Below are 12,134 nucleotides of genomic sequence, written 5' to 3'. Positions count from 1 at the left end.
GAAGACATGGCTGGGGCTGGCGATGGGCTGCGAGGAAGTTCCCTGTTCAGTTTCATACACCACTGGCCTTGGCTGCTCCTGCCTTCCCGGGCAGCCCCAGGGTCCCCACCAGGAGGCACTGAGGACCTTCCCAGGTGCTTCCCATCGAAGGCTGTCAGGACCAGCCGAGGCACTTTCTCCCATAAGACTAGGCTTTCCCTGTGTTCTCTCAGAAAGAGGGGCTCCCTCAGCCCAGCAACACAGTGAGATTCTCGGGAGAGTTCCCTACTACCCCATCACTCCCAGAGACTGAGAGCCTGTCGGCTGGGGCTGAAACCCTGAGAGCTGAAAAGGAGGGGCCAAGGCCAGCCCCCTGATGGGAATCTGTGTGTTGCCAACAGCATCTACCACAGGGCTTGCAGGTATGGGCCGCCAGACCACTTGCTTGTGAATGAATGAGCAATGATGGGAGGGGTAGTGTGAAAAAATTTAGATCAGAGAACACAGCAGCTGACACTTGCATGGGGCTTACCACATCCACACCAGGCCTGGCTCTAACAGACACTGTTTATATAGTTAACCCATTTATTCTCCACAGTAGTTCTATAAAGTAGCAATGCTATCCCCATTTCACAGATGAGAAAACTGAGCTCAGAGACACAAAGTCACTTGCACAGTATTAGAAAGCGGCGAAGCTGGATTGAGTGCAGGTCCTGGGCTCCAGAACCCCTGCCTTGGTCCACAGTGCTACCTCCTGGTTGGGGGGAGGGGGTGGAGAGAGCATCTGCTCAGAGGCCATCCAGACCAGGTTTCCCACCTGGGCCCCGCCCCCAGGACCTGATTTAACTGGTCTGGGCGGGATCCCTTTCAAAGCTGCCCTGGCTTCCACTTGGAGCAAGGGCTGGAACCCCTGACCAACCCCACCCTCATTCTTCAGTGGGGAAACTGTAGCTCAGGGAAGAAGGAGACAGACATGCCCAAGGTCTCCCTGCATGTTGGGGGAGCCTGGGACCTGGAGTCCAGTCCTCTGACTTCTCTGTTGTGGGCTTTAAGCTCTTGGAAAGTAAGCACTGTCACTCCAACCCAGCAGGCCACAGGCGCAGATATGGGTGGGAGAGCCGAGGCAGGCAAGCACAGGGAAGCCAGAACAGCATGCAGCCAGATGACACACGGGCCCAGCAATTCCTGACTCATGTCCACCCATCTCGTGACTCCACCTACTGCCAATGTCCCCACCCTGGCTCACACCCCACAGCCCACTGCAGCCACTGGAGTCCTCTCCCATTTAGGTCCAGAAAGCCACAGAGGGAGGAAGGAGCAGTGGGGCCCCACCCAGGGCTGGGTGGGAAACCCAGACAACCCCAAACCAGGGATGGGGGTAGTTGAGCGGGGAGGGGGGGCCCTCCGGGGCACGCAGAGGAAGCAGCATTAATGCTGACCCCTGCCCCACCCTGCAGTGCCTGAATACTCCCAGCCTGTGCTAGCTAGCCACCCTACAGACCACCAGGCTGCAGGAAAAAAACTGAGGCCTGCTGAGCCCAGCTAGCACTGACGCCCACCTGGGCCAACTTTCTCAGCCACGTGACTCCCCTTGACACTGGGCTCCGCACCTGGATGAGCATGCCAGGCTTCCCTGCTGCCAGTTCTTCTCCCTGAGAATGCATTCCTCCTCCGTCCAAGAATTTTCAATGGCTCCCACTGTCTACGAAGTCCAGTTCTAACTCTTTAGCCTCATATTCAAGGCCCCAGCTTGACTCTGACCCGTAATCTTTCCCTACACATGTCTGGGCCTCGGCCTCTGTACTCCTGCCAGGAAGGCCTTGGTCCCTGTGGCCTGACACGCTAAGAAGGAAATTAACACTCACCAAGGGGCCACAAGAGATCAGACAGTGTGTTTCCAGAATCTCAAGGACTCCTCACAGGTCTTTATGACCCTGGCTTTGAAAGGCCCATATGACAGATACAGAAGCTGAAGCTCAGAAGGGTGATGTGTTCAAGGCTACTGGAGGCTGAGCTGTCACTAAATCATGGGGACGAGCTTGGGCTGCTGGTCTGGGCGGGATCCCTTTCAAAGACAGGTCTTCCCTGTTGGTGACAAGCTTTCAGCGAGTCCATGAGCTCAGGATGGTCCTGTGTCTGCGTTAACCCACTCAACGTCATGGCAACTCGGGCCTGCTCACCTCTGCATCTTGACCCTCCCTTCGGCCTTTTATGGGAAACAACTGATACTCTGGGCTGCGACCCCCACTGATACTGAGCTGGGTCTGGGCTGGGGAAAGTGTCATGGGTCAGAGAAGCAGGCAGCGTGATAGCCAAGAAAACTGACTCTAGGGCCAGCTACCCAGTGCAAAGCCCAGCGTAAGTATCTTGGGCGGGTGTATTCGCCTCTCTGTGTCTCAGTTTCCTCTTTTGGAAAGGGGGACAAGAGTAGTGACCTCACACAGTTGCTGCAACAGTGACTATAAACTTCTGTAGACAAAGTTTTAGAGCAGCACCTCCACAGGGTGCTATCGAAGCATTTGTAGCTCTTAGTATTTGTCCCTGCACCTTAGGCTCAACATCAGAACCAAAGGAAAATCCAAGGCCTCAGAGCACCTACCGGGAGGGAGAAGGATGTGGGAGCGGCGGGAGAGCCTGCCCCGCAGCACTGCTCCTTCCCGGCTTCAGGCCCACAGGCCCGCTAACCCGGCCCATTCCTCTAAGCAGAGCAGAGGGATCTCGAATGTTCCACCTCCCAGCACCTGGGAGGAGGGAGAAGGGAAAAGGGAGGGTTCCTTCAGACACAGAGATACCCAGCTTTGCCCCTACGATGTCAGAGATGGGATGACCCAGAGAGGGGCTATGCCAGCACCACCCTATCACCCATGGGGACAATGGCAGCCACCCATGTCTCTCACCTGGCTTGAGGGTCATCATAAACAAAGTGCCCTTGGATGGGTTGCAGACAAAGATGTCTGGAATAATGAGTGGCGGGGGCACGGGGGGTGGGGGGCACGGTCTGGGCAGTTAATCTCAAACCTGGTTGTCCTTATAGGGTATAAATTCATCCTACCCCCAAACCCTTTATGGGATGCTCACAGCTGAGCAGAGCTTCTTCCTCTCCTCTTTCTTTCTACAGCTGAGGCCCAGAGTGGTTGAGTGACTCACCCAAAGACACCAGCAAGCTGGTAGGGGATCCTAGACTCAGTCTCTGGGCTCCCAGGCCTAGCCCCACTGTGAGGTTTCCCTTTCCAGACCCCTAAAGGTGACTGACTGTCTGGGAGAAGATAAGTCATCTGCAAGTGTGGGATGAGGGATGGGCGTGGACCCAGACCTTCCACTGACTGGAGCGGGTCAGAACAGGTCAGAGGCAGGGCAGCCCCAAAACTGAGGTCCAGCTTCCTCTCTCAAGAGGGCATGATTCCTGGCAGCAGCTCCCACGGGAAATAGTAGAAGCACCACCCTCGGGAACATGGGGTGGGACAGGGGGTGCCTGGGCAGGGTTTCCTGTTGCGGGGGTGGTGGCCACTCGCTGAGGCCAAGTGACCTGTGTTGGCTGTGGCCCTGGGGCTAGGCCAACATTAGGTTTCGCCTCATCCTTGGCTCAGACCCAGGCCACCCTGAGTCCCATCCTCCAGGCTCACTCTGGCTTCCTGTCCCACAGGCCCCACCCAGCCCAGAAGAGAGGGAGGGCCCTGCGGAGGCCTCCTCAGAAGCACCAAAGTTTTCTGGAGCAGGAGTGGGCAGGCTGCCCCGACCTGCTCAGTGGCCGCCTTTGGCCTCTTGACCTCTAGAGCTTCAGCTATTTGTTTTCCAGTAACAGGCCTTGACAAAAGTATCACTGGGATTTTTTCCGAGGCATTCACAACTTTAGACACAGCTGAGCAGAGATCAGCCCCTCCCTGGGGATCGGATCACTGCCTGCCCCCGCTCTGGACGGAGGGGCAGTATCATTTCTGAGCCATGCAGAAGGGACCAGGACAAGGGGAGAAGCTAAAGTGAGACAAATTTCAGGCCTCAAAGGTAGACTTTTTACTGGTCAAAAATGAGCAGTGTGGCGCCTCTCGCAGAAGTGTGGCATCCTAGGTAGGCAGTGCAGCCCCCACACCGGGGACAACGTGATGTAAAACCATAGACGCAGTACCCAGAACAAGATCCCTTCAACCCACCCCAGCTTTGTACACTTGGACCCTTAAAGTGCTGGAGTCTGAGTGAGATGGGAGATTGACCCAGGGGCTAAGGGACCACCTATGGTCTTTAAGTGAACCCAATCCGGTGTCGGCGCCTCAGGAGCTGGGGGCTCACCAGTCCACCAGCAGATATACGCTGGGAGTGGAGAGGTTGGTGGCCTGGCCAAGTGAAGGGGAGATGTTTGAACAGAAGCCCTCGGCTCCCACCCTAACTCTCCTGGTTTCCCAGGACACAGGCTATGGGAGGCCGTGGCAGCCCAAGACTCTCCCAAGGCTGTCGGCAAACAGGAGCCTCAGAAAGCAAACAGGCCAGAAAGAGGGACCCTTTCAGATACCTGTGGGCCCACAATGGACAAAAGCCTCACATAGTTCAGTGCTGGGAAAAGCACAGATGGCAGGTGGTTTGGGGCTGAATGGGCTGGTCTTGCCTGAGATCACCACAGGGACAGGGATAAAGCTGGGATCCGGTCTCGTGCCTGCACCATGGGCAGCCCAGGGACCTCCCCCATGAAGGATGTCAGCCAAATCCACAGCAGTCCCCCATGGCCCAGGGGGCCATGCTGGGAAGGTGGGGCTGCCCAGCGTAGGACACTCGTCCATACTGCTCCAATCAAACAGGCCCTGATGCTCTGCCTGGAGGGAGAAGATCTTGGGGGGAACTCGGTCAGGGAGGCTAAAGGCCTAAGGTCTATGGGCCTGAGGTGAATGGAGTGGAAGGCAGAAGCCAGACTTCAGCCCTGGTGGGTAGCCAGGGTATAAGGTACCAGGAAGAGTTTCTAAGACAGCCATGTACAGTAGTGAGCCTCCTGACCCTGGGGGCATGCAAGCCAAGTCCGGGAACACAAAGACCTAGGTGGCATTCTGAGACTCTAGCCTAGTAGCTTTATAGACATCCAGGCCCGGAATTCATATTTAGCCATGGGAGGCAAGATGGCTAGCCTACATCACCAGCTCAGCCACCGGCCACTCCACCTCCAACCCTTTTCTGTAGTTTCTCTAGAAATTCTCAGCTTTAACAGCCTTTAGCTAATGAGCCCATGGGCCCTCCCTCCAGGATGAACACTCCCAAATCCAATCACAAGAGAGACAAGGCCTTTCAATGTTCTGTGTGGCCCTGATACCAGCTCTCTGTGTCCCTCATCCTGGGCGTCCCTCATCCTGGGCACCCCTCATCTTTGGAAAAGTATGCCTAAGCTTCCCCAGAACCCAGGGCAGCCTGTGGGGTCTGCTACACCCTGATTCCCACTCAATGGCTGCCTCTCTCCTGCGCTTCACCTTAGCCTGGACCCTCGGCCCACCTCGAGATGTTACTTGATGCCAGCTTGACAGTGAGCATCTCCAGGGCCAGAGATGTGTCTTTTACTGAGCATAGGCCTGGTATAGACTTGGCTTCCAGGAAATGTTTGTCAAAGACTGAGACAGGGAAGAGGCAGAGAGAAAGGGGGACAAACAGACACATAAATGCAGGTGGGCTCTCAGAAACATGGCCCCCATATGCCACTATAGCCCTCTTCCTCCGAGTCCCAGGAGCACTGTGCCCTCTATAGCTAAGCCATACCACACAGGCCAGGTAAACCTGGAGGAAGGCCGAAGGAGGCCCTGCTCAGGGGGACTTCCCTGAGCCACTTCCCCTGGGGCTCTGCTGCCCAGGTGGGTTTGGAGAAGGCCCCAAGTTGTCCAGGGCTCAGGGCCTCTGTACTTTGCCCACATCTACTTTGGAAGGTCAAGTGACCAGCTCTAGCCCCCACCTCTTTGGAGAAAGGGGACCCTTGCCTGGCTGCTCAGTCCACAAGGGACTCACCTTGCCTGTTGATCCCCGCCCAGCTCTGAGGTTTCACATGACCTCCTGGAATAGCAGTGGGGTGGGACATGGCTGCTTCATGACAACAGTACAAGGTCTTTGCTCCCTAAAAAATGGTCCTGCCCATCCAACATACAGGAAGTGTGTCACAGGTATGGAGGTTCCACAGAGGTTCTGGAAGATTCGAGTTCTGACAACTCTGCTCCCCTGCCCAGCTCAGGTCCTAGCACACGGTAGGTGCTAAATCTGTCGAATTAATCAGTGACCTGCCAGATGCACATCAGAATTCCTGGCTTGGGCTCTCCTGCTGAGGGGCCAGGACTCACCAGCCACTCCAGGGGACACGACAGACAGCAGCCGTGTCTACATGTGCCCCTCTCTCTGGCCAGGGCTCTGTCTTTTCAAGCTCCTCCTGGACAGAGGATATCTGCCCTCTCCGTTTCAGGGCTGGGAGGGCTCTCTGTAGTCGGCAAGCACAAGCACAATACCTTTTCTTGACAGATGGAGGTGGGGGAGGTTCAGTAAGGGCAGGGGGTCAGAGCAGGGCCATTCCCAGGCCAGGCCTCCCCGCACCAAATTCAGAGACCCAAGAACTGCAGGACCTGGCTCAGGGCTGCCCTCTGTCCCCAGTGATCTGTCCACCACCCACGCCAGTGTGGCCCCCTCCCCTGGCTCCACGTCTCAGCTGCCTGGCTGCGGCCAGCCTGAACTGCTTACTTAGACAAATAGGGAAAGTGGTCACGTGACTGGCTAAGGTTTCCTAAACCAGGGACACACAGATACACACACATGCACGCGCACACACGCACAGCCACTCTCTGTAGGTCAGGTGGTTATGTGGCTCAGCGGGGCAGGGACTGAGCCAGCTCAGGTTTCGTGTCTCTGAAGGACAAGTGACTGGTCTGCCTTTCCACACCCAGAAGAATGCCTTCTCCAAACACTTGTCTTCTGCTTCCTGCACGCATCAGGGACATACTGGATGGGAAGCAAGTGGAACAGGGGGAAAAGAGGAGAGAAGGAGAGGGAGGAGCACTCGCCTCCTGGCCGTCTGTCTGGTGTTTTCCTTCTGCCCTCCCCATCCAGAGGGCAGATGCCTGCTACGAAACTGTGGCCACCCAGCTGCTCTGACTAGCCACTCTGCCAGCAGTAAGAATCCCAGAGCTTGGATGTGGGGCAGGAGGGAAGCAGAGGCTCAGGGAGGAGTCTCCCAGTGAGGCAGAGACAGACCTTGTACCCCGAGCAGTAGTTTTGCGGCTGGAATCCATGGCCCAGCCTTGGGAGTGTCCAGGGCGTGAGAAAGGGTGGAAAACGGGGTCTCTAGTCCAACATGGCAGGAGGAGCTCTGCCTTTGATCTGTTATTTGGGAAAGGTCTATGGGCCAAGGCCTTGAGGACTCTTAGCTTTGGGGGTCTATGCCTCAGACACTCCCCAGGATGGCAGGCCTGTCACCACAGCCCTGAGACTGGCTTACTAAGGAAGAAGGAAAAAGTCACATCTCTGGATAAGCAGGGCTGAGACCAGGCTCCAGAGGGGCCACTGTCACCAGCTACTCTGTGAGGGTCTGTAGCCAGCTTCCATCGTGCCCTGGCCTCAGGCCTGACCCCCAGGACCCCAGCAGTATAGCAATCCACTGCAGAAGCACCTCAGGAAGTCCACAAAGATATTAAGGGCAAAGCCTAGAGTTCTCAAATAAAAACCAATCCCCCGCAGGCCTCTTGCTAAGCCCTTCTTCATATGTTATCTCATTAAATCCTCACCACGACCCTAAGAGGTGGGTAATGTCGTCACCCATTTTACAGATGAGGGATCGGCAACTTGAAGGCCCCCAGCACGGAGCTAGGTCCATCCTCTACAGAGCGCTTGACCAGGTTCCGAGGGCCAGGCCCCAAGTTCTGCAGGGATGCACACCCAGCCAGCCCCACCTCTTATCCTCTGTCTGTACCAGACACATAGAGCGGCCCCTGCACGTGGTTTCTGAGGTCGCTAGGGTGGAAGAGGAAGAGGTAGAGAAATGAGGAAGAAAAAAATGTGTGGAAGGGGAGAACATGGGGTACAAACAAGGACAGAGAGAGAGAGGGCTAGGGTCGGGGTGGGAGAGGGTGGAGAGAGCAAAAACCAAGTCAGAAAGAGCAGAGGCAAATGGGAGGGGAAGGAGTATCTGGGCAAGAGGAGGAAGGAAAGGAAGAAAGAAAGGAGAGGAGGTGGGAAATGATTCACAGGGAAGGGGCAGGGGATGAAAGAAGCAGGCAGGAGTGAAGGAGGAAGATGGAAAGGCAACGGGGGTCAGGGAGGAGGGGGCCTTGGAAAACAGAGACAGAAGGAAAGCACACCCGCCCACCGAACATTAAATACCTAACAGGAGATGACAAATCAAATGGGAATTACTGCGGTAAAAACATAATTAGAAACTTGATTGAAGTTAAACAGAATTTACATAACACTGCAAATTAACTTTACCCGAAAACTATTCACTGGGAAGGCAATGAAAAAGCATTTCATTAGTAATCTATATTTAAACAATAGGCACAATGGAGCCTTCTGATGAGGAACTTGGTGCCTTCAACCTGAGCGAGTGCCAAAGGCTAAGGGAGCATAGAAAGCGGTGAGTGCCTTCTATGGAAGTGGGCAGGGTCCTGAACAGGATACCTGTATCTGTTAATAGGGGATGGAGGTGGGTGGACACAGTGGGCTAGATCAGATTCTGGTATAGGTTCTGCCCTTAACTTGCTGTGTGGCCATGGGCAAATGTCTTATCTTTTCTGTTGCCTCATCTACACAATGAGGAAGTTGGAAAGGTGGTTTACGTGAAAGTGCTTGCAAGTCTGAATACTGCAGAAGAGCCCATGAGATGGTAGAGGGCAGCGGTAAGAGTGCTTGGGATTCAGACTGACCTGGTTCACAGTTCCGCCCTGCCATTTATAAGCTGTAGCATTATGCCAGCTTCTTCCTTTCCCCTCTCCTGATTTACCCATCTGTTCAATGGGGATATAAGTCCGCTCCTGCCCGATGTCACCCAGGCAGTGGGAGGATTTAGGGAGAGATTTGGCCAGGACAGGCTTAAGGAAAAGTGAGTCTAAGGCATAGGATTGCTTGTCCCATCCGCCTGGCACACTAATTAGACTGCCTGAAGCCTCCTGTCACTGACCTGCCATGGAGGCACATATTATCAGAGAGGCTTCCCACAGCTCTCCCAGCCAGTGATGCAAAGTCAGAGGCACGTCTCCCCAAGGGCCTAGGGTGTCAATGTGTTGTTGCTGGACGCCATCCTATTCTCAGGGTATAGCAAAGTCACATCAAGCTGCATTCTCTTGGGCAGTGGCACTGGATTGCATCTCTGTAGACCTCTGGCTGGCCACATGCTCTTCCCCCACCTCCAGTACCACGTTGAGCACCTGCTCAGCATTGGGGCTTGTTGGGGGAGAGTGGCTCCTCTCTGCAGCCTCTCCTGACCGAACCATGGCCATTCTCTCCACTGAGAGCTGAGTGCTGAGTGCTAAACACCAGAGGCACAGGAGTGGACGCCTTCCCTCCCACCCCCCAAACATGCACACACTTGTCCGGCAAAGGCACCATGCTCAGCTGCTGTAACTGGTGAGTCTGCTCTAACTGGTGAGTGTTAGCAGGCAGCTGACATGCATATATAATCCTGGAAGTTTCTACAGTTTCTTTTAAGATAAAGTATCCAGGCAGTGCTTACAGATATAATAGGAAGCTGCTGGGTGCTCTTCCCACTGTAGGCAGCTACCACCATGAACTCTGCACTAGGCAAGGGGAGGTCTCAGGGGCCCAAGAGTCCCAGAGGACAGGTAAGTGAAGCTTCTTAAAAGAAAGTGCAAAGTATGCAGACATTAGGGCAAGAGGCTCAGCCAAGACCAGGGAGTGCCAGCTAGGGTGACAGGGAGGGTCCTGGATATGGGCTAATCCCCAGCCCAGCCAGATGCCCATGGGCCTTGGCCCCTGTGTGGCCAGGTGTGGAAGGGAAAGCTGCTCTGGTCTCCCCTCCTTATCTGCCATCTCTGTCCATACATGGCTCATTTTTTGAGGCCTCTGAGCCTTTGTCATGCTATTCTCTCTGCCTGATGTGTCCTTTCCTTTCTTGGTCAGCAAAACCTTCCTCTTCCATGAAGAGCCCACTATCTCAGTTCTCCTCCCTCCCTGGCTGCACCTTCTCCATTTACTTACTGCCCTCACCCCATCTTCCCCCAGTCTAAGGGCTGGATGCCCGGTGACTCAGACTCAGGCTTCTGATCTGCTTTATCTCCACTCACTCCAGAGGTGACCTCATGGCTTGCAATACCATCTATATACGACAAATACCACATATATATCTCCAGTCGGGATGCACTCTGCCTCCCAGACTCATCTATTCAACTGCCTACTCGACCTTTCCACTTGGGTGTCTCAAAGCCATCTCAAACCTAAATACAATTCATTGGCTTCCGTCATCCCTCCCTTGCCTGCATCCCTGCCGAGTAAATGACCACTTCTGTTCTACGGTAGCTCCTGTCCTCAACCCAAGAGTCTTCCTTGACTCCCTCTTCTCCCATCCTCCACCTCTAAACCATCCGCAAATTTGTCTGCAAGGTCTTTAAAATATATTCAGACTTCGATGGCTTCCCATCTCTTCCCCTACTGCCCCTAGTCCAATCCACCACCACAGCTACTTGGATGTGGGCCAAAGCTTCCCAGCCATCTCCCGGCTCACTCTTGCTCATCTACATGCGTGGGTCTCCTTCAGGATCTATCTGCCTTCTCCTCCTACCCCTCATTTCACTTCAGCCACATGACTTACCTGCTACTTCCTCGAACAAGCCAAGTGCACCCCAGTTCATCCCCTGCTTGCATACAGGTCTCTGTTCAAATGTCACCTTGTCAGAGGCCTTTCTTGAACATCTTTTGTCAAAGAATATTTTACCTCACCCTGTAGATTCCGTTCCTTTACTTGGCTAACTTCCCTTCTTAAAACTTAGCATCATCTGACATATTATATATCACATTTTGGGTATTTATTGTCCGTGTCTCTTCATGAGAATGTGAGCGCCATGAAGATAGGGAGTTTTGTCAGTTTTATTCTCTGCTATGTCTCCAAAAAATCAAGTATTTTCTCAAAAAACATTTGGAGCATGAATAAATGAACAATACCACTCTCCTGGTAAGCCTTCCCCAAATGCCTGCCTGCAGAGCTAGCACACGGCCCCTCTAGTCTTCCCATGCAGTCACAGACACTACACAAGGCTTGAGCTTATGGAATTGGGCCTGACTCTGGGATCATGCGTCTGTCTCTACTGTAGATTGTACTACCTCAAAGAAAGACTGGATCTGATCCATCTTCAAAACCCATCCTTTAGTGCGGGCCTGGCTTGGTGTGAGAGCAGTGGGTGTTTGATGTGTGAATTAATGAGTACATAGATGGTTGGAAGAATGGGTGGATGAGTAGATGAGTAGGTGGATGGATGAATGAATGGAAGGATGATTGAGAGGGAGGGTAGATGAAATGAGAGGGTAGATAGATAAAAGGATGACTGAATAAGAAAGTGGTTGGATGGGAGGACGGACAGATGGATAGGTGAGTAGATGAATGATGGGTAGATGGATGGATGAATCGACAAGTCCTTCCACAGGCACACAATAAAGACAGGTCATTGCTTGGGATCAGTAGCTGGACTTCTGGGGAAGATGGGCCAGACCAGTGCAGTGTAGTAAAATGGAGAAGCTGATATGGCAAATAGGATACAGCCACGCTGCTTTGATACAGCCAGAGCTTGCTGTGGACCCCTGGCAAGCCCATTAACTTCCCTGTGCCATGGTCTTGTGGTCTAAAAAAGCAGATAATAATTCTTACGCAGAGCTGTCAGAGAGATTTGAGACTGACTTGGGAGTTTCAAATGTTGCCACAGCCACATCCCCAGTGAGACACCTCTTTGGCCAAGCTCACCTTAGAAAATTCTCTCTTCTCAAGCCCCAACTGGTCCTGCTGACTTTATAGCCTTAATGCTACATCCACAAGGGCTAGGACCCCTGGCTATGCCCCCAGAGTTCAAACTGGTCCAGGCTGCTAAGATGGCTTAACTTCAAATAACAGTCAGGCCAAAACGATTCATAGAATTCTCGAGAATTGGATAAGTGGAGGACCCATTTTAGAGACAGACAAACTGAAGCCCAGAAGCACAAGGAGTTCCAGAAAA

General features: G+C 53.7%; 1 protein-coding gene across 1 annotated transcript in view; it reads right to left on the bottom strand.

Moving 5' to 3' along the window:
* ZMIZ1 (zinc finger MIZ-type containing 1) overlaps positions 1-12,134 on the bottom strand; it is a 228,870-nt gene that overhangs the window by 148,330 nt on the left and 68,406 nt on the right.

Source organism: Pteropus medius, unplaced genomic scaffold (assembly GCF_902729225.1).
Source record: "Pteropus medius unplaced genomic scaffold, Ma_sr-lr_union100, whole genome shotgun sequence".
Classification (NCBI taxonomy): domain Eukaryota; kingdom Metazoa; phylum Chordata; class Mammalia; order Chiroptera; family Pteropodidae; genus Pteropus; species Pteropus medius.
The sequence above is the reverse complement of the archived record's forward strand: the minus strand, read 5'-3'. Positions and strand labels throughout refer to the sequence as shown.